At 39.3% G+C, this 23,676-nt stretch overlaps 2 long non-coding RNA genes across 2 annotated transcripts in view; one reads left to right on the top strand and one right to left on the bottom strand.

Moving 5' to 3' along the window:
• The window catches only part of LOC102143571 (uncharacterized), a 117,825-nt gene extending 101,734 nt beyond the window's left edge, over positions 1 to 16,091 (top strand). The window contains exon 4 of the long non-coding RNA XR_006699574.3: positions 15,363 to 16,091. This is a non-coding gene — a long non-coding RNA (uncharacterized lncRNA). The remainder of the gene's footprint in view (positions 1 to 15,362) is intronic.
• Positions 15,314 to 23,676, bottom strand: part of LOC123574542 (uncharacterized) — a 198,096-nt gene continuing 189,733 nt past the window's right edge. Inside the window, exon 4 of the long non-coding RNA XR_010588500.2 lies at positions 15,314 to 16,486. This is a non-coding gene — a long non-coding RNA (uncharacterized lncRNA). The remainder of the gene's footprint in view (positions 16,487 to 23,676) is intronic.

Below are 23,676 nucleotides of genomic sequence, written 5' to 3'. Positions count from 1 at the left end.
AAACTTCTACCATAAGAGGCTAGAGAGTAAGTATTTCAGGCTTTGGAGGCCACAAGGTCTCTTGCAACTACTCAAATCAACTGTTGTAGTGAAGTGGCATCGTTGTCTGAGGAAATACCCAAGGTTTGTCGTCTGGCGCCAAGAAGATTAAGGATACGGGCACACACATACAGAGTGGGTTTAAGAGGGAAAAGTTTTAATGGGAAAAAGAAAGAAAAGAGAGCTTCCTCATGCAGAGGAAGTGCCCAAGCAGGTTTCTGGGTTTGGGGTGGGGTGCGCTTGATTTTAGAGAGGGGCTTGAGGAGGTGGTGATTGATTTACATAGAGACCAGGGGATTGGTTTGACCAGGTGTTCCATTGACATAGCCCACGAAGAGACTGGCTATCCCACCCTAATCTTTTATTATGCAAAGGCGGTCTCCACCTGACCAGAGCCAGGACACCTGCACAAGTGGCAACAAGCAAAGGGACGAAGGAATTGCCCTGTTGGATATCCTGGCTTCCAGGTACGACTGCCGCCATTTACCCATGCAAGCTTCCAGCTTGCTTATTTATGCTTGCGGCTTGATTTTTGAGGCTGCTTTCTGTTAGAAAAGAAATGGTTTGGGGACTGCTTTTTATGAAAGGGAAATTCTACCGAGAATTCTTTTATCCTGACAATCTGCCTAAATAATTTCTTATTAATTCCTATATCAGTAGCACAAAAGTAGGCACAGAAAGTGTGTAAACAAACTAGCCTGATTGTGTTCAGTAACACTTTTTTTTTCTTTTTCCTTTTTTTTTTTTTTTTTTTAAACAAACCAAGCAGGAGATTGATTTTAGCTAATGGGTCAGAATTTGCCAAGCTCCGCTGCAGGATATCCACAAATACTCTTTTACATAAAAACAAACATGCCACAAAAAATCCACATTCTGCTTTCCTGGCATTCCACATAATTACCTACAGGTTTTACACCTGTAAAAGCATACAGAGAATATTGTCTCTCTTCTTTCAGCTTTCTGAATTGAGGTAATGAATTTTAAGCCCAGAAAGAAAGATGTTTAGTGCCATTTTGTCATTTCTTATTTGCTAGAGTTGTATATCAAGGCAAGACATTATCACTAACAGGACAAGACCTGGGCTCTAACTTAACCTCTTCCACAAAGGTAAATATAAGAGCATTCCAGGCCATTACAAACCAAATTACCCAACTAAGACAGGTGAAGGCTAATGCTTCTAATGGTACTCAGGAAAATCAATCAGCCAAGACAAACAGAGATGGCTGTCAATGTTATATTGACAAACTGGTGGGTGGTTTACAGAAAGAAAAGGAAGTCAGTGAGGAAAATATTTGGATGAGCAACAAAGGATGAAATTCTTTCTAGACCCTTGAGGCAAAGGCTCAAGTTCAGGGTTAAAGTTAACGCAGTTCAGTGAGAAGAGCCTTCTTCCACCAGAGTCTGATGAGCCAGTTCTTACAGTAAGTTGGTTTTTAATTTGGGGGAATTTTTGTGGGTGTGCTTTTTTTTTTTTTTTTTTTTTTTTGGTAAATCACCAAGTTTGAAAAACCCAACTTTGAAATAGTTGTGCTTGAAGCTTTTAGAGTTGGGAAAATAATATTAGCAGCTAATATTTGAGTGTTTCCTGAGTTCTGGTTTTACACATTACCCTGTTTAATATTCTTTATCATTATACCCGAGTTATAGGAGAGGAAATCAGCTCAAAATGGTGAAGTAATCTACCCAAAGACGCATAGATATAAGAGTCAGGGCCAGGATTTGTTAGCAGGTCTGTCTGACCTGGAAGTTTATACTCTCAATCATTACATTATACTGTTTCTAAGTTGTTTTCCCTCTTTACTTCTTGATAGCTAAATCTCCAGGTCACAAAGGATTTTGAAAGTACTTTTTAACTAGACGGTAAATAAGTTTTAGCTCTCATTTTCAGAGACACTCAAGATTAAATTCTCTATCCACTGAGTTGCTTGAAGTTGTTACTGAGAGGACTGTGTCCTGCTTAAATATGAAAATATTTATACTGGTCAGAAAAAAAAGAAAATGAAAAATGGCAAAAGGAAGAGTTTATTAAGTTTAATATTTAATCAATTTCTTTAAATATTTAATTTAATTAATTTGTTTCAGTGACAGTTTGGGCAAAGTATCTTAGGGCCAGCACATTGATAAAATGAAATAAAAAATGCCAGTTTACGTAAGATATGTGATAGAGAGGAAATCTTAATCACATACAAAGAAAAATCCTACATATATATATATAGGATTTATATATATAGGATTTATATATAGGATTTTATATATATATATATATATGAATATTCCCATTATTGTACCAAGCTATTCTCTTGAAGGAGCATTCATCCTGTTAAACAGGTATTACATCTTCCTTTCATCTACTTAATGCATGTCTTCCTAACCTTGCAAATTTAAGAAATTCTACTGCTAATATATGGATTGTATCACCTTGTTCTTTGAGACGGTCGTCAGATGTATGCTGCTTCTCCCTTTTTGTCATGGAATTTGACACATTTATGTAACACTGAGCCTTCACCCAGGGTTTTCCTGCTTTGGCCTCTATAACTGGATCCTGCAGGTTTGGTGAGTGGAGGCCATCCTCCTCTCTCCGCATTGCCATCCCTCCCTCTCCCTGTATGACGCATGTGTACAAAGCTCCAAAGCAGAGAGGGGAGAGCTGCAGGAAGGCAGTTTCTTAAGTGCTAAGGAAAACATGTAGGCTTTGTTATTTATTTATTTATCTTATTTTTTGGCTGAAGGAAGTAAAATAAAGGAAGTCCAAGGAAAAACAACTCCCTCTGGGACCTTGGCTTCAGCTGCCTCTCCTGGTTTTAATGAGATCATTTTTGATTCTGAGGTTTTTGTCTCCGGAAAACCATCCAGAATGGAGCTACTTTTGAAATATTAGGCGTATCCCAGGACCCAAAACCCCAAGGAGTTCAACTGTCTGAAGATCATTTGGACCACCCACCTATGGAAGACGCACAGCCCGTCCAAACCCCACAGAAATGCCTGCCTCTCACTATCTCTCTGAATGGCACCCAGGAGGCTTTGCTCCTCCGTGGAATTGCTGAGCTAGACAAGAATGTTAGTCCTCTGGCCCAGTGTTACTTGCAGGTGGAAGGGAAAGGAAAATTAAGACACAAATTCCATCATTAAAATGAATAAATGTTGAACTCAAGAGACCAGTCTAAAACGGGGAAGGGAATTTTGGGCTTCATATACTAATGCCTCCATTCAAATATTTTTTGCCCCAACACACTGAGAAAATATTGGAGTAGCATAATTCAATGTGAAATAGGAAAACTTCCATGTTGAAATTACTTTCAGAGCTTACTTACGGGTCATGCAAGGAAAACACTCATATTCCTTTATATTCAAATCTATTTTCAAAATAAAACATTGTTCACCCATTTTATTCACTGAACGACTTTTGGTTATGTCCAAAAAAGCAGATCTACTTTGAAAAATTTGGTACTACTGGTGGCATTGAAAAGAATGAAGGCTGTGAAAGTGTGGTAGCAGAAGTCTCAGAATGACCCTTGAAGGCACTCACCTTGCATAATCCCCTCCCCTGTGAATATGATGGGACATCGTTCCTGTGATTATATCACATCACATGGTTTCTTAGTCTGTTCGGGCTGCTATAAAAAACAGCATAGAGAAGGTGGCTTATAAACAACAGAAATTGATCTCTCACAGCTCTGGAGGTGGACCATCCAAGTGTTGGCTGATTTGGTGTCTGATGAGGGCCCACTTCCTGGTTCATAGTCAGCTGCCTTCTCACCTTCTCCTCACATGGTGCGAGGGGGCAAGGAAACTCTCTGGGCCCTTTTCATTCATAAGGTAGGTGATCCCATTTATGAGGGCTCTGCTCTTATGACCCAATCACCTCCTAAGGCCCCACCTCCAAATACCATCCCATTGAGGGTTAGAATTTCAACCTGTAAATTTGGGTGAGGCGGGTGACATAAACATTTCGTCTATAGCACATGGTAAAAGGGACTTTGCATATATAATTACTAATCATTCCTCTTTACAATAGAGAGAGATCATTTAGGGAAGTCAGTTTTAATTACATGATTCCTTTAAAAGTAGAGAATGGGCCGGGCCTGGTGGCTCACACCTGTAATCCCAGCACTTTGGGAGGCCGAGGTGGGTGGATCATTTGAGGTCAGGAGTTTGAGACCAGCCTGACCAACATGGTGAAGCCCCGTCTCTACTAAAAATACAAAAATCAGCCATGCATGGTGGCAGGCGCCTGTAATCCCAGCTACTCAGGAGGCTGAGGCAGGAGAATAGCTTGAGCCTGGGAGATGGAGGTTGTGGTGAGCCGAGATCACACCACTGCACTCCAGGTTGGGCAACAGAGTGAGACCCTGTCTCAGAAAAAAAAAAAGGAGAGAATATTCTCTAGTTGGGAGAAGAAGTAAGAGAGATTCCAAGCATAAGAATGATGTTCTGCTACCTAGTGGAGTGACTATAGTTAATATCAACATACTGTATATTTCAAGAGAGCTAGAAAAGAGGATCTTGAAAGTTATTACCACAAAGAAATGATAATGCTAATTACCCTGAGTTAATCATTATTCAATGTATAAATGTATTGAAACATCACAATGTATCCTGTAAACATGTACGATTACTATGTGTCAATTATATACAACAAAAAAAGAAGGCCTTGACACTTATTGCTGGTTTGAAAATGGAGAGGACCACATGATTAGAAATCTGAGCAGCCCCTAGAATATTGTGGCCCTCAGTTCACAGCCAATGGACTGAATCTGCCAACCACCTGACTGAGCTTGGGAGCAGATCCTTCCCCCAGGGCCTCCAGATTAGAGCCTAGCACAGCTGACATCTTGATTTGAGCCTGAGCAGAGAACCCAGCCAAGCCCATAAGGACTTCTGATCTGCAGAACTATGAGATAATATTAGGTGTTACTTTTAAGTTAAGTTTATGGTAATTTGTTATGCAGCAATAACAAACTAATATAAGAGGTACTGAAGGAACCCTTGAAGGGGATGAAGAGCCCAAAGGCATTCAGAATAATAAGTGCATCCCTGGAACAAGGAACCTCTTTGCAATGGAAGGAGACTCCTAGAAGTGGGAAAATGTTCAGGCAGATGTGTAACTCCCAAGGCAAGTCTTAAGATTCTTATTATTTTATAGCCATATTTGATCGGCTGGCTTTGACTCTGCTCCTCAAAATCCACTCCTTCATTCAAAACCCACCATGGCAGGAGGACTAGGAGGTTAGAGAGCCTCCCTGATCCAGCCAACATTGCCCAGTAGTGGCACACAAGGCCCATTTGTCCCTTTATCTCCCATATCTGCCCCTCTGCCTTTCAGGACATGAGGGTTATGAGATTGTACTCTCTAGATGCCTGCTCTTGCCACACCATTATTCAGTCCTCACTGCCTCCTCCAACCCCACTAAACATGTCCAACTACCTGGTAGGTAATGGACCCATTTTTTTCCCCTGCCCAAGGAGGCTGAAACCAGAATGGTCCAAGGAGGTTCTTACCAGACAACTTGGAAGGGGTGTAACTGGTACTCCCAGGGGAGCTGACATCCATGTCCAGGTGTCCAAATAGAAAAAGAACAGGAGCTATAATCAGAGCCCAAATCAGGAGCTAGCAAAATGGACACCACCACAGAAGATACTGGGTGAGGAGTAAAATCACAGACTGGCTCAGCTTCATCTTGTTGGGTAGAATCATAATGACTTGAGTCATTTTTAAAAATTAGATGTATACCTGTTGGGTCTGGCACTTTTATTCTATTTACCACTTTGAAATTCCATCCATTTGAATTTCAGTCTGTTTTCTATGTCTTATTGTGTTGGGACTTTTTTGCAGCATTGATACTATCACTCTCTCCCTACAGCATAAAACTCCTCTCCTAGTTTTCCTGACACCAGCTTCTCCTACTTTTCCAACTGTCCCTGATTTCTTCTTCTGTCTTAGTTCTGGCTGATATGATGAAGTACCGCAGAATCTATTTTCCATAGTTCTGGAGACTGGAAGTCTGAGATCAGAGTGCCAGCATGGTTGTTTCTCATGAGGGCCCTCTTCTAGGTTGCAGACTATCAATGTCTTGTGTCCTCATATGACAGAAAGAAAGCGAGCTAGCTCTCTGGCCTGTTCTTCTAAGGGCACTAATCCCATCCATGAGGGCTCCACCCTCATGACCTACTTACATCCCAAAGGTCCCAGCCCCAAATACCATCACACTGGGGATTCAGTTTCAACAAATGAATTTTAGGGGAGGTGGGGCACAAGTATTTAGTTCATAGCACTTTCTGTTTTTGAGATCCTCTGGCTCCACTCACCCTTAACGCTGGTGTTACCCAGTGATTTATCTTTAACCAGTTTCTTATTTTCTCCATCCATTCTGGTTTTTTCATTCACTTCTATGGCTTGGATTCATCACTCAAATATGCAGATGAGTCCAAAATCTCGATCCCCCATCCATTTTTATTTCTTGAGCTCTACATATGGACATACCAAATCTCCTGGACACTGCAATTTGGATGTTCTGTTGGTACTTCAAATTCCACATGTCTGTTCCCCAAATCATATTCTTACTGGGTCCTTTCTCTGGTTTAATAACATCATGATGCCCCAAATGTTAACCATAAATCTACCTATTGTGGATGTTGGATTCTCATGCTCACACCCTGAGACCCAAGTTACTTAGGCTAATAACAGTTAACATCTAATGAGGAGCAATTTGCTAGTTATTCCTCGGCTTCAAGTTAAAGAAAGACAGCAAGAAAAAAAAAGACTAATGTGAGAATATCATTAGCTGATAGGGACGTGAGTGAACACTGTCACCCTGATCAAACCTACATGCCAAAGGAACAGAGCTCTCACTGGGGAAACTGTGTTAGGCAAAGCATAGTCTGATATCGACAAGATAATCCTCTTCAAAAATTCTCTCGATCTAGTCATAGGAGCTCATGCTTCTCCATCACTGTAAGAGTGTCATCTCTTCATGAGTCAAAGCCAAGATCGTGGTTGTTTCCTTACCTGAACAGCCAAGTCCCCAAGAGTTTCAGCTTCCCAATGAGTTGTCAGAATTCCCTGGAACAAATAGCCCAATAGCCTCCACTGCTCCTGGCCTATTTCTGCTGGTTTCTATCCTTCATGCAAGCCAGGAATATAATTTACACACACCTCTTGTTACTATTCCATTTAATTATAATATAGTCCCACACATACAAACATGAAAACAGCAATCATGTTTTATTCCAACTCCTAATTGCATGTAGCAATCATGTGCTTTCACTAAATTATTTCCATCAAGCAGAAATAGTGCCATTATTTCAGGAGTGCCAAAAGGCCCACCTGCAGTCCCCACCCCCATCAGCAAAGCCAATCGAGTCTCATACACTTGCCCTGCAATTTTGTATATAGTGGCCCTCCCCCATAACCACACACACACACACAGACACCACACACGCAAACAGACACATCAGACACCACACACACACACACCAGACACCACACACACCACACCACACACAACACACACACACACACACACTTCCACACTGAATCTCTGTATGTTCAGCGCCCCTGTTCTTTCCCTTCCCACCAGCATCTTAGGCCCTGAGGTGTTGAATGATTACCCAACACTCTCCTTTTTAAAATATTTATTTATTTATTTATTTATTTGAGATGGAGTCTTGCTCTGTCGCCCAGGGTGGAGTACAGTGGCGTGATCTCGGCTCACTGCAAGCTCCACCTCCTGGGTTCACACCATTCTCCTGTCTCAGCCTCCCGAGTTGCTGGGACCACAGGTGCCTGCCACCATGCCCGGCTAATTTTTTTGTTGTATTTTTAGTAGACACGGGGTTTCACCGTGTTAGCCACGATGCTCTCCATCTCCTGACCTTGTGATCCGCCTGCCTCGGCCTCCCAAAGTGCTGGGATTACAGGCGTGAGCCACCACGCCCGGCCCCAACACTCTCCTTTTATCTTTGTGCCTTAGAACATTCTCAGCTGGGCTTCCTAACTAACCATTTCCTGTTCTTCTAATTCTAAAATACATCCATCTCTGTTTCTCACAGGGAGAGTCCTTATTAATCTCTTTTCTTAATAACACCTTAAACCTAGTCTTCATAAGACTCTCTTAATGAGGCTCTGTCCTCTGGAGCTGGAACATCTTCCTTTTCCTGCCCTTGGGTGTCAGAACTGCAGGTTCTAAGGCTTTTGGACTTTAGACTGATCCATGCTACCATCTTCCCTTGTTCTCCAGCTTATGAACAGCCTATTGTGGGACTTCTCAGCCTCTATAATCGAGTGAGCTAATTCCACAAATAAATCCCTTTTCATACATCTCTCTCTCTCTTTATATATTCTATTATTTCTGTCTCCCTGGAGAACCCCTGACTAAAACATTGCACCAACCAATCTTCAACTTTTCTTATTTTTGAATAACAATGACAACAAAAACAGAATAAAAGAAAGAAAGAGAAAAAAAGAATGTCCTTTTCTCTGTGTTCATTCTGAAACTCATTTCTTACACTAGGAATTGTGTGTTCCTTGCCTGATTCTCTCCCAGCCTGTTTTCTGCATTGTATCATTGGAAATAAGCCTAGGAATTACTTAAGTCATGCATATAAAAATGAAAACTAGAGAAAGAAAACACGAGGTAGTAAGGTGGTAAATTACTAAGCACTGGGGTCGGCAAATGTTTGAATTTTTGCTTCTGCTTTTCAAGGTTTTGTACTGTTGGGTGCATTCCAAACGAGGCCTCAAGCCTAGTCATCTCAGTAGGTATTTTTTTCCTTTTCCTTTTTTTAAAACCGTGTTATCAATCATGCTTTCCTAAAGGCTCACAGACTATTTGCAAAGCAAAGGGGAGCCTCAGTGTCCCAAGGCAGGATTACCATTTGCTGCAGGAATTAGGAATGAAACCGAGGAGGATTCAGTCTTGCATTGCTCTCTGTGTTTGAAAAGGGGGGGAGAAAAAACTGACAGTGCTCTGAGGACTTGAAAACAACCAGCATGACTTGACCATTTGAAAAAGAAATCCTGGAGCAGCATTCCAGAAACACGAAGACAAGCTCAGCACTGTGCAACCTAAGGAGGTCACTCCTCTGGGAGTATTTCATGGAATTAAGAGAAATGACTTTTAAGAAGTAGCTGTCTGAATGAGAACAATTGCGGACTTTCTTTTTTTCTAGGGCTGAGCTCCATGCTCACTAGTTTTAAAACACAAAGGTTAAGCATAAAATGAAACAGGAAAAACTAAATATATTTTCCAACTGTCTGCTTGCGGCCAGCTGCCAATCAGCCTAGACTGGGTGGTGACTCTTGCCCTAAAGTTAGCAGAGAGATAGGCTGGATGGTTTTTCTGGCTTTTTTTTTTTTTTTTAAATAAGTATTGCATTTTAGTCATTTTAGTTGTGAAAGGCTTTGAAGTTTAACACGAAAGAACAGATAGTGGTCAGAGTTTAGGTTTATAAACTCACTTCTACTATTCAACAGATGCAAAAAGCACATGGTTTCTTGTAGCTTCAGTTTTCTGATCCATAAAATGAAAATGCTGCAAGGCTGGCTTTTTCCTGTTATTCAGATCCTGCTTTAAGCGTCTCCTCTCATAGAAGTATCCTATCTAAAGTGTCTGCCACCAACACCTAGCTGCTTCCTGTCACATCACCAAGTTCTAATTTCTTCCCTAAACCCTGCTTTTTTGTTTGTTGCCTGTCTCCCCCAGTTAGAGTATAAAAATTACGAGGGTAAGAAACTTTTATTTCTTTATGAATTCATTTAACAAATATTGTTTAGTGACTTCTCAGTACTAGATACTGTCCTGTGCCCTGGGGATACATTAGTAAGTAAAGTAAGGAGATGCAGTCCTTGTTTTTAGATAGAGAAGTCAGGCCTGGAAATAAGCAAATAAGCCTTGAAATAAGCAAATAAGCAAATCACTTTGTAACATGTCCAGTGGCAATCGGTGTTTTGAAGAAATAGATATGGGAATTAAATGGGATCATACAGGGTAGGTGGTTAAATTTATACAGGGTGGCCAGGGAAGGCCACTGAGTACATAACATTTTAACAGGACTTGAAGAAAGTGAAGAAGCAAGACCTGGAGCTGGGGTATTCCAGAAAGTGGGAACCCCCAAGGGAAAAGGCCCTGTTTGGTTGTTCCAAGGGCAGTATGGCTGGTGCACAGGTGGAGGAAATGAAGAGGACAGAATGAATAGATCATAGTACAGACTTTTGGTTTCATTCTGACTGAGATGAAAAGACTGGCTGGTTCTACTGTGGCTGCTATGAGAAGAAAAGATTGAAGGTGAGCTTTGCTGGAAGCAGTGTGAGGTTAGAGCAGTGATCCAGCCAAGAAATGAGGGTGATTTGGGCGGTGTGATGGCAGTGGCAGTGTGCACACAAACTTTGATTCCAAGATCTCCTGATAGACTGAATGCGTAGTGGGGAGGAGAGAGAATTAGCAATGTCTCCCAGGCTGTAGCCTGAACAAATGAACAGATGGAAAGATTAGGAGAGAATAATGGTGAAGGCAAGGATGAAGAGTTTGGTTTTAGACCTATAAACTAATTTTGAAATACATATTAGAAATCCAACAGTAAATGGTGAACATGTTCAGAACTCAGAATTTCAAGAGAAGATATACAGGCTAGAGATATACATTTAGCAAACATCCTCAAATAAATAACATTTAAAATCATCTTTTTCACCATTGTATCTTCAGTGCCTAGTAGAATATTGACACTCAATAAATATTTTTCTAATGAATGGATGAATGTTATGAGGTTCAATAAGATAATGGGCAAAAAATTGGTATTTTTCAAACTACAAACTCCTTCAAATAAAAGGCTAGACACAATATTCTAATATTATGTGTTTTGTTTGTTTGTTTGTTTGTTTGTTTGTTTTTTAGGCGGAGTCTCGCTCTGTTGCCCAGGCTGGATTGCAGTGGCCAGATCTCAGCTCACTGCAAGCTCCGCCTCCTGGGTTTACACCTCAGCCTCCCGAGTAGCTGGGACTACAGGCGCCCGCCACCTCGCCTGGCTAGTTTTTTGTATTTTTAGTAGAGACGGGGTTTCACCGGGTTAGCCAGGATGGTCTCGATCTCCTGACCTCGTGATCCACCCGTCTCGGCCTCCCAAAGTGCCGGGATTACAGGCTTGAGCCACTGCGCCCGGCATTATGTTTATTTTATAAACAGAAAACCTTTGAATGAACAATATTATGTTTATTTTATAAACAGAAAACCTTTGAATGAACAATAGAGTTAGCAAGAGTACAACCAAGTGCAATTAGAAATCTTGCCTCCAACAGAAACAAACTCCAGATGCGTGTTTTCCCCCTTCTCCTTTTGATACTTAAAGTTGATAGAGTTTAATGCGCAATTAAGGGCAGTAAAGCTTCAGAGAAAAATGAATGCTAGTGAAGTATAGCAATTTTTTAAAATAATGATCGTTCAAACTGTCAAAAAGGTTTTTATAGAAAATTTCAAACTGTCTCAGAGGAAGTACTTTTCCAAAAGGTAATTATAAAACTATATGGATTTCACATGGACTTTCCCTCTCCAGATCACTCCATAAGTCTAAATTCATTTGGCATCATTTTGCATTGAATAATAATAGTCTTGACTTCCATCTTTTTGACTTTTAGGCTATAGTATGACATTTTAATATTTTTAAAGTTTCTCGATAAAAGGAAACTACTGTTTAGGGGCTTAAGCAACCACCCAGTAAAATTATCTGGGTGTTTTTTTAAACACATGATAGATGTTATAAGTCACATGATCTACTCCCTCTACCGGTTATGGAAATATCAGGGTTAAAGGTTTTCTGTCTTTAAAAGCTGAGCATTCTGATGTGAAGATTTCAACTTTTTCTAGACCAAGAGGGAAGATAGGCAGGTGGGTGAATGGATGGGTGAGTGGTGAGTAGATGGATGAATAGATAAATGGATGGATGGAGGGACAGATGAATGCAGAGAAGTGAGGGCTAAGGAGAAAAAGAGAAAAGCAGGCAGGCATGAGAGTGAATGGGAAAATGAGATATTCTGACTTTTGACAAATTGTCAAAATAACTCAACAATGTAAAGATAGCCTTTATAACAACTGATGGGCACAACTAATATCTCTATGGGAAAAATAAACCTTGATGCTTATTTCAGATTATACACAAAAATTAACTTGAAATGAATCATAGATGTAAACGTAGAAACTAATTTATAAAATCTCTTGAAGAAAACACAGGAGCAAAGCTTTTTGACCTAGGTTTAAGCAAAGAGTTCTTAGATAAACTACAAAAGCATGAATCTTATAAAAGAAAAAAATTGATATATTAAACTTTAGCAAATTTTAAGTATTTTGCTCTTTAACAATCACTGCTAGAAAAAGTGAAAAGTCATACCAAAGACTGGGAGAAAAAACTTGCAAAGCAAATGCCTGATAAAAGCCTTCTAGTTAGAATATATAAAGAACTTTTACAATTTAAGAATTTTAAAACTAGGTGAAAACTTTGAAGACATACTTTATCAAAAGAGATATAATAATGACAAATGAGCATATGAGAAGATGCTCAACATAGTTTTCAGAGAAATGCACATTAAAAACCACAATAAAATACTAATACACACCTAATAGAATGGCTCAAATTTAAAAGAAAGAAACAAACAAAACTGACAATGACATTTACTCTCCAGTCATGAGGAAATAATAGGGACCAGATTTACCTTCTGGCCAAGAACTATTAGAAAACCAAGCAAAATATATGAAATAATAATTTTCAGAAATTAGACAACAGGTATCACAGGGATACAATCCCAGAAAAGAGCAAATCAAGATGAGTCCTGCAATTGCACCAGCTCATAACCTGGCAGCAGTTCCAGGATGCAGTGCAGGGGGAGAGAACCCAGATAGAGCCTAAAATTTTACCAAGTTTAGGAGGCAGAAATTGGAGTTTCAGGAGACCAACATGGTTAGAATTTGTGGGTTAGAATATTAGAGAGGAGTAATCTACATAGAGAAAAAAAATTCAGAAATCTGCAGAAAGATTCACTTAAGACTTTTGATGAGTACTTATAGGAAACTATCTGAGGTTAGGAAACAAACCACTGCGTAGAAGCGGGCAGAACAATTTCCCGAGCTCATACAAGGCTGGAAATTGTTGCTGTTTCCACAAACCAGAGTGGAAAGACTTCCTGACAGATGGATATCAGACAGAACTTTCAGAAGCCTCAATAGTGCGGCTAACATCCGCTAAATTAAGGTACTCTAAACCTATGCAAAAAATTTCAAAAGCACAGTTTGAAAGCATCCAGCTGATTTCACATAATTTAAATATACAGCAGAAGAAAATCCAACACTATTTAAAGAAAAGTAACAAAATTTAGCAACCAAAAATCTAAAATTCACAAGGCACAGGATCCAATCCCAAACTGTCAGGCATGTAAACAAGTTGGAAAAGATTATGCATGACCAAAAGAAAAATCAGCCAATAAAATCAGCTCCAGAAATGACATACACGATGGAACCATTAAATAAGGACATTTAAATGGTTATTTTAAATATGTTCCATATGTTCAAGTAGACGATAGAGAAAAACCTGTTGGGATTAACAGCAGATTAATTAGAAAGGAAAAGATCAGTGAACCTGAAGACACAGCAATAGAAAGTATCCAAAATGAAGCACAGAGAGGGAAAATGACTGAAAAAAATAGAGCCTGTGTGACAATATTACACGATTTAACTGCTTGTAACTGTATTCCCAGAAGGAGAAGAGGGGTCAGAAAAGAAAAATGTTTGAACAAAGTATTGCCAAAATGTTTTATATTTGATAAGAACTGTAAATCCATAGTTCTAAGAAGATCAACAGGACCCAAGTGAAATAAATGTAAAGGATACTATTTCAAGTGACATTATAATAAAATCTCTGAAAATCAGTTATAAAACTAAAATCTTAAAAGAACCCAGAGAAAAAAAGACATATATTCCAAGGAACAGAGACAAGAATGACAGCTGACTTCTCTTCAGAAACATTGCAAGCCAGAAGAGAATAGAGACAGATATTTAAAGTAATGGCAGTTAGGAAGGGGAGGAGGGAAGAGAAAGAGAGCTGCCAAATCAGAATTATTCATTCAGTAAAAACACCTTTGAGCTGAAAGGTGAAATAAAGTCTTTTTCAGACAAGCAATAGTTGATAGAATTATCATCAACAGATTCGTGCTATAAAAAATATTAAAGGTAGTTCTTCAAAGAGAAGAAAAATTATAGGAGATGGAAATCTGGAATTACACAAAAGATTGAAAACCACTATAATTGCTAAAAATGTGAGTGGGCAAATTTAAAAGCCATTTTCTTCATTTTTCACCTCCTTAAAACATAATTGACTGTTTAAAGCAAAAATAGTAACAATATATTGTGGAGTTTGTAACAGAAGTAAAAAGTACGACAATAATGAAGCAAAGAATGGGAAAGGTGGAAGCATCATGTTTTATAGTTTTTACATGTGAAGTTGTATATTACTTTAAAGTAGACAGCGATAAGTTAAAGATGCATATTGTAAGCATAAAAGAAATTACTTAAAAACTGAAACAAACATATAAAAGCAATAAAGCCAATACCAACAGTGGAAATAGAAAGACTGACAACATCAAATGTGTGTGAAGATGTGGAGCAACTAGAACTTACACTGGAAATATAAAAGTACAACTACTTTGGAAAACAATTTGTGGTTTTCTACACAATTTAAATAAACTTGCCATAAAACCTAACAATCTCACTCCTAGGTATTTATCCCCCCAAATTAAAACATATATTCCACATTAAGACTTGTACATGATTGTTCACAATAGCTTTATTCCTAATAGCCTCAAACTGGAACCAAATAACCGTCAACTGGTGAGTGGATAAATTGAGCTATGTTTATACACATATATGTGTATATGCACACACATATACCAGCATATTACTCAGCAATATAATAAAAGTAACTACTGACACATGTCAGAATACGGATGCATCTCAGAGGCATAATGCTAAGCAAATGAAAGAAGCCAAACAGAAAAGACTCTTCTGTTCAATTCCATGTACAGTTGCCCCTCAGTATCCACAGGGGATTGTTTCCAGGACCCCCCAAAATACCAAAATCCATGGATGCTTGACTCCCTTATATAAAATTGCCTAGTATTTTCATATAACCTATGGACATCCTCCCATATACTTTAAATCATCTCTAGATTACTTATAATACCTAATAGAATATAAGTGCTATGTAAATAGCTGTTAATACTGTATTTTCATTTATATTATTTTTATTGCTAATTTTGTTGTTTTTTCTCCCATATTTTCATTCCACAGTTGGTCAACTCTGCAGATGAAGAATCTGGATATGAATGGCCTACTCTATATGATATTATTAAATAGGCAAAGACTAAAATGACAGAAACAGGCCAGTACTTACCGGGACCTGGGAGTGGCAGGAGGGAATTGACTGCAAACATGCAAGAGAGAACATTTCAGGGTAATAGAAATGTTCTATGACCTCATTGTGATGGTGGCTACATAACTGTGTACATTACCTTCCCAGCATTCACCTAAAAGTTGCAAGCCTTCCACAGAATCTGTACCAAAATAGATACAGATTCTAATGCAACTGTGTAGATGAGGATTCCTAGTGATTCCTACTACACCATCTTCCAAGCATCATCTACTAACTTGTAGTTTGTTAAGCTAAAATAAGACAGGAAAGAAGGACAAAAGAAAGAACAAAAGGAACAAACAGAAAACAAGTGGACTTATGCCCAATCATATCAATAATTACATTAAATGTAAATAGAGCAAACACTCCAGTTAAAGACAAAGCTTTTCTTACTGGATGAAAAAACATAAAAGCCCAATACATGTTGTTTACAAATTATTCCCTTTAAACATAAAGATACAAACCCCCAGTTAGAAAAAAAGAGAAAACACAAATTGCCAATATCACACTTGATAAGGCATGTGCACAGCTGCTGATATTTAAAGGATCATATCTACTATGTTGATATTGAAGGTGTACAACCTAACATGATATTACAACTGGCTAAATGTTGATTCAGGATACTTATTAATAATTACCATAACCCATGAATTGTGCTAACCAGTTCATCTACATCTTTTTTATTTAGTCTTCCCACAACCCTGTTGTGTAGATGCTGTTTTTGTTCATAGTTTATAGATGAGGAAATTGAGTTTTATAGAGGATAACTGACTTGCCCAAAGTTACACAGCTTGTTAATAGTAAAACCGCTTACTTTTTGGACTCCCATCCTGGCAGTATTCCTAGAATCATAACTGTCTCATCAGAATGAATCTAAATGCATATATTATTTTTTAAAGGAAGAACAGCTTGTCTTTTTCTGAAACAATTCTACAGGCTGAAAGTCTTGAAGGAAGAATGGAAAAGCTACTCACTGAATTGCTGCCACTGTTGCCGTGGAAACCTGAAAAGAGATTACATACACATCAGTTTTACAACTCCATTTTTAATAGGTGCAGAACATAACCACAGGCTGCTGACTCCTCATGGAAAATTCCCAGAAAAATCCATCTAATCAAAAATCTCTTCAGCTTTTTTAATACAAAAATCCCAATTCACAGAGTAAGCTGAGCTCTGTCAGAGAGGGTAGATAATGATTCTCTTTTCCTGAACTGTTGCTCATCCACTGACTGTTGAGGAGGGAACCAAGACAAAGAAATTAAAATAATGCTGAAAAGCAAGAACAAGAAACTACAAGGCATTGGATGCATATGTCATAAGAGCCAGGTCAAGCGGCACTGGAGGGGGAACTGTGGGTACTGACTTGAACAAACGGTAAATATCACCGAGATAAATATCCAAATGTAAAGTGGTCCCACCCAGGTAATAAAGGCAGCATCCTCCACTGGGAGCAACATGAACGCTGTTTGGCAGCACAGACCTAACTCTGTTGAGCATTTCAGAGATGCTGATGTATAGATGCTGTCAATGGGAAGTTGGTTGCCACAGTAAGATGGAATTCTGAAGCTGAATACGGTATAAGTCTGTTTACAAAGTAAAAGTAATGTCCTTGCTTATCTAAAAAGTCCCGTTCATAAGTCCCCCTAAAAGCTGATTTGAAAAGTTACAAAGAAAACTCAGCAAGAATAGTAAGTAGTGAAAAAGACATGATTTGCCAATTTTCATGACTTTGAACTTTGGGTTAGCCAATAAAAATGATTTAGTAGATATATTAATTAGGATTGGATTTAATTGCAGATGACAGGAACCTCAAAGTAACTATGGCTTAAACAACATAGAATTTTATTTCTCTCTCACTTAAAAGTCTGCATAGGTCATCTGTCGGTGATCGGCAGCTTCACGATCATCAGAGATCTAGGCTCCCCAGCTTGTTGTTTGACCACTCTCAGCATGCAGTTTCTGACTCATGCTCCAAAATGGCTGTTAGAGCTGCATCCCACATATCCACAGCAAAGCCAGCAGAAAGAAGAAAAGAATGGAGAAGGCCACTAGTTTTCCCTTTAAGGACACTGCCCTGAAGTTTCCTACACTTCTATTTACATCCTATTGGCCATGTCCCATGTGGGCTTGATCTACCTGTGTGCCCCAGACAAGCAGGATTTCACATGTCGAATAGAAATAACCAGAGAAAGAGGGAGACAGTTGTTCTCTGTATAGTTTAGGGAATCACAGGACTCAGGTTTGATTCATTCATTCATATAGTCGTTCAAGACACAATTATTAGTCATATGGTATGTGTCAGACTCTGTGTTCGATTCTGGAAATAAAAAGACAATAGCAACCACATCAATAAGCAAATCATTTCAACACAATGTGAAAGGAATTTCACAGAGGTTAAAGAAAGTAGCTAACTTTGCTGTGTTGCAAGAAAGAGCTTTTAAGAAAATTTCACAGAGGAAATGCCATGTAAACTAAGTCTTTAAAAAATAGGACTTTGCCAATGAAGAAGAGCTGGAGGAGAGGGTGGAGGAGGGGCAAGTGTTGGAGAGTACTGGAAAATGGAGACGCTATTCCAGACAGCAGGATGAACAGATGCAAATGTGACAAAATATGGGAAAGTATAGCTGCTAGGAAATGCTCAGGAGTTCCATAGGACTTGGAATGGGGATGAGAGATGCAGGAAGAGAGCCAGGGGGGAGCCGTGGTAGTAGATGAGGCTGAAACACAGGCAGAGGCCCCATGGTGAAGGGTTTTGTGGATAGACTGGAGAGCTTACACATCATTCTGCACTCAGAAGGAAACCACTAGAGAGATCTAGGAATGAGAGGATCACAGTGAGATTGGATTTTGAAAGATTAATCTGGAAGATGTGGAAATGTGGAAGAAGCCAGGAGACAGGCATGATTGAAAACAGAAAAAAACAAAAAAACAAAAACAAAAAAACCCTGTTTATTTATTGAGCACTGACTGAGCATCAACTCTTTGCCAGGCACTCTACTAAGTGCTACAGACACCAAACGGAGTGCAACAGACACAGAAAACACCAAAGGCATGCAGAAGAGGGAGAGACATAAACCAGTGTTAACATTGCTCTGCAGCATGTGTGAAAACAGGAAGGTGGAGAATGATCTGGGATGACAGTAAAGAAAGTGCCCAACTCTACTGGGATGAAACCAGAAAACTTCAAAGAAAAACAAACTTTAGTTTGTGAAAGCTGATCAGAAGTTTGACAGGTGGTCAGAGGCTGCAAAAAGCATTCCTGGCAGAGTATATGGTACCTACAAATATAAAGAGTCATGAAGACAAAGTGCAAGTAGTTCTCATTGAACTCACTGTGCAAGTGTCAGGGATGGAAATTAGTCTCAGGTGAAGACAGAGGCAGCTGGGGAGTCACATGATCAGACCTGGCAAGAGGTGCTGGTCAATGTAGGAAGAGATGAGAGCCTGATTTAGAGTGGATGAAAAGGGAGGTCACCACGCCACAGATCTCCACTTCCTCCTTCTGATCCACCCCATACCCTTTACCACTCTGCTTTATTGACCAGGAGGCTGCGTTGCATGAATTGCATCAATAGGTTCTCTTGTATTCTAGCTTCCAGTTGGGTTCAACCAATGAGTAACAACAGAAGATTAATTGGGGAAGAGGACGTGAAGAAGTGAGGTCAGGGGAGGTATTTATCCCCTCAGTTCCAGGCCTGTGGAGATACATGGACTGGCTTCACACTCCTGTTGGGAGGTCCTGTCCCCACAGAGACCTCTTGTGCTTTTCCTGTCTCTTTTGTGCTCTTGTTTTCTCATGTTCTGGCTCCCAGAACCCTCCCCATTCAAGCATAGAGGGGGTAACAGAAACCCATGAGCTACAGGGTATTACACTATCCCTTGTGAGTTCCCTCCACTAGGCTCTTTGAAAATAACCTCTTTATTACATTCTAAAATTATGTAATCAGTATGCCAACTGTTTTCTGCCAGGATTCTAACTAATATAATCACTAAATACCACTCTCACTTAAACCTCATATCTTCACAACTCTTACAACTTTTATGTCTAAACTGGAGCCACCAGTTTTCCAGAAGGAATGATTAAACCCCCAAGATGGTTCACAGCTCTCAATTCTTGTTTGAAAGGTCAAAGATAACAATCTGGCAGGTTCAGATGGATAAAACTAAATTCTTGCTACCGACAAGTTCAAAAGTTAGTGGAGGCTATAAACTTGTGCACACACAACAGTAAAACTCGCCAGACAAATCTTTGGCATAATTCCTGGGCATAGTATAGTTTAAGCAAATAGTCTAGGCTGAAAAAAACCCATCATTTCCAATTGTAAATTCTAGAGAGAGAGAATCTGATGGTCCATCTTGAATCTCGGTTCAGTTCTAATCTAGTCAGGGTGGCTCTGACATGGCTGTTTGAGATTCATTATTATGTGGGGAGAGAAAGTTTTCAGATAAAAGGTATGGGTGTAGGATGCGTAGACATTCCTAAAAGCATGTATCACAGTGGATACATAGGCACCAGTCAGTCTTTCTTTAACTGAATAATTTCATAAGGCAGAGTGTGATGTGCCATGTAAGGGTAATTTAAAGTCTCTCTTGCCATAAGGTACTCTAGTGCTGTGCTGTGTTTTATTTTTAAGGGAAGGGATAATAGCATATTTACAACTCAATTATGTTTCTATTATTCTAGTCCTAGTCAAATTAAACATTCCTTAGTCCCACAGTGATTTTTGTGGGGGAGGGGTATTGCTACACCTGCCACACAGCTGGGTCCAAGGACTGCCTGCATGCTCCCAGCATGCTCTGGGGTTAGTTTCCATGCCAACCAATCTAGGAGTGTTTCCACTCTCTCTACCCGCTCCAGGACAGAGCTAATAGAATAGGCATGTATAAGGAAGAGTAGGAGACAGGTTGAATAAGTATATGCAATTATTTTTATGGCACTGTGGTCTCAAAGTATTCCTTATGCTAGTCCCCTTTATAACCCATTATAATAGGCAACAGATTACAATGTCTTTCCTGCTAAGTGCTCAGAGTTCTTTCAAATATGCTATCACATTATCCTCACAGCATCCTTAAGAAAGAAGAAAGGTCTTATTTTGCAAGTTGGGAAACTAAGGCATAGAATGGTGAAATGGCCATCTTCCACATGCAGGATGAGGCAATGCTGGCTTTAGGGTGGGATTCAGGAATTACGCCTCTAAAATCTGTGTTTTCAATATATTTTTCTGCTTTCCTGTCTCCCTCTGCCTGAAGCTACAGAGCAAAGGAACTCAATACAATTTTGATTAAATATCATCCTCATTATATTTGTGTTAATTGTAAAATGGCACAAATGGTGGGAAATGCTATTGAGGAAGAAAATTAGGTAAACTATTAAAGAAAAAGGCAGGTAAATACAAGACTGGGAAATAGGAAAGCAAGTAGATATGTTTAACTCAAGTTAAAATATTTCACACAAATTTTCTTTCAAGGAAAAGAAACAGCCACTCAGCTTTGGAATAATAGATGTTTAGTCTACTATCATGAAGCATATTTGTGACTTGGGGAAATAAAAATATGATATCAAATGTAGCAAAGATTAATAAGAGACACCTCAAATAGTGAAAGGAAAACTCAGGAAGATGTGCACAGAAGAAAATAAGCAAAAAATGTCAGCCCACTTTTCACTTTTCCTGGAGACTCTACTTTTAGCTTCAACTATCTCAGGGAGAGAAAACCATGACCACATCCTGGGCATGGACAAAAGCATACCTTTGTGAAATGGAGGTTGCAGACACATTAAACCTTGTCAAAGTGCTGATGGCATTGTTTTAAACATCATGAGATTAATTTTACCTCATTACCCCAAATGAAAAGCTACAACCAAGAAAGGTGTCACTCTAGTCAGTGAATGTAGAAATGCCACAATGTAATTTTATGTCCTTGCTGTTTGTCCAAAGAAATAACCAATTATTTCAAAGGGACTCCAAAATTCAACAGTCATTGACATGCTGGTGTCAGGTGCTTTCTGAATCCCAAGCTTTGGGTACCCAAAATACTTACTCTGGACTTGGCATATTAGGGAATGTTGATCTCTGCTCTGAATTCCCAGATCCAGGAGTGGCAACACCCACTCACATCACTATATCCTACGTGCAGGATCTTTGCAGCATAGAATATTGGCCTAGGACTGAGAAAACCTCTTTGCTTCTCTCCTGAGGACAATCCCTGTGATTTTCATTGCTTGTTTGCCTCAGGGCAACATGCACCATTGGATTCCCCACCCGATTCCATCCCAGAGAGCAGGGCTTTGGAGTCAAAGTAAAGAGCTTCAGATTCTGGCTCATGGTAAGCATTACACTGACCGATGACACTTCCAAAGAGTGACCTTAGGCAAGGTCACTTCTCTCTGACCTTCAGTGTTCCTATCTAATAAACTATATTAATAATACCAACCTCATAGGTATTATGAGGATTAAATGAGATAATGCACGTAAATTTTAGTCCAGTGCCTGGAATATAGTCAGCACTCAATAATTGCTAGCTATTTAAAAACAACATCTTAGAAATCTGTCTCAATGGGCCTCTGCCCAACAGACAGGCCTCTTGTGTCACACTCATAGGGGCCTCTTGTGTCATACTCACAGAGTGTAAACACAGAGCATGGCAGGGAAAAGCTAAACTGGAAAGGGCAGGCTGTGAAAGTAGTGAGCCTGTAGGAGCCAATTAACTAGTTGCCAGAAGCATGTATTAAGAGTTTCTCTGGACAGAATGGATGATAGGGAGTACAGAACAGTCAAATGAGCACAGTTTAAGCTTGTTAGAGCCAATCTAAGAAGGGACACAGATATATTAAGTACATTCATAAAAATAGACAGACTTGGGAAAATATACTTAAATTAAATGAAAAGTTTGTATTGAAAACTAGTCTTCTCCCAGGCTCATTAGAGTGGCAAGTCAATTATCCCTTAGCAAACTTAGAGAGTTGCTTTTACATGGTGAGATGAATTAGGAGACTAAACAATTCAAAACACTAGCAGTAAATCTAAGCCACATCCAGACTTGAGCAGAGCTAACACATTTTTAGATGATGAAAAAGTAGATGCTATATAGAAGAATTCAAAAGACACAAGTAACATGCTTAAAGTATTCCAAATGTATTTGCAGAGAAAGATTTATTCTTTGCTGCTTTCAGTATATTGCTTCGAGCAAGAATAATCTCTTCATTACATCCCTGATTCACACTCCTTTCCTTTTTAATATGCTACCCTTCATTTGCCACACAAAGATATTTCAGATCTGCCATAAACACATATATGCCCCATGCAGTATAATGATAAACTAGCTGTTACAAAGAGCTTAGAAACCAGACAGACTGTTTCTACATATCTAACCCAAGTTATTTACTGTGGCTTAGCATATTTTCAATAGCAGTTCAACCACATGCTTAACTCTAACACAGAATTCTTTTCACCAGCTATGGAAAAAAAATAATCAAAGAGACTATTGCTTCTGTGGAAGTTCTTGTACATGACTCCAGGGGAATTATCCTTTCCCTCATTCCAACATGCTTTATGAGGTTGCCCCAACCTGGCTGCACTAAACCCTTAAAATACACGATTCTGTGTGCACACGATTCAGTCGTCAAGATTGGAAGAGTCCCAAGAGTCTCTGAAAGACAAGAAAGAATGCTTTAAAGCACTGAGACCATTAATTATCCTGGCAGAACCCTAACAAGTGAAGCATTTCCCTTCACAATGTGCATTATCCCAGTCCCCTTCAAAACACCATTTTCAAAAACTGTCAGCCTCCACCTAGCAGACTCTGAACATCGTCTGCCCTTCCACCTGGATCATCAAGCTTCTGAACAAGGAGACAGGATGGCAAAATGCCAGCAGTGCCTCCACATGGGAGATGGCATGCACTCATTTCTGGTTTAGCCTACTGCTGCCTCACTACATGATTAAGAGTTTGGGTTGAAGGTAGAACGAACTGGCTCCACCACTCACTACCTTTAAGATCTTATGCAAGTTATTTATCTTTCCTTAGCCTCGGTTCCCCATCTATCAATTGAGGATAATGACACACCTACCTCTTTGCATTTGGGAAAAATTAAATAAGACAATTCTTGTAAATAATTCAATAAGCACTGTAAGCAGTCAATAAATATTAGCTATTGTCATAGGCAATACACTTTGGAGATGCAGCCTGACCTTT

The sequence above is a fragment of the Macaca fascicularis genome, chromosome 7 (assembly GCF_037993035.2).
Source record: "Macaca fascicularis isolate 582-1 chromosome 7, T2T-MFA8v1.1".
In the NCBI taxonomy this organism is placed as follows: Eukaryota; Metazoa; Chordata; class Mammalia; order Primates; family Cercopithecidae; genus Macaca; species Macaca fascicularis.
Note: the sequence above shows the minus strand (reverse complement) of the source record. Positions and strands in the feature narration are given on the sequence as shown.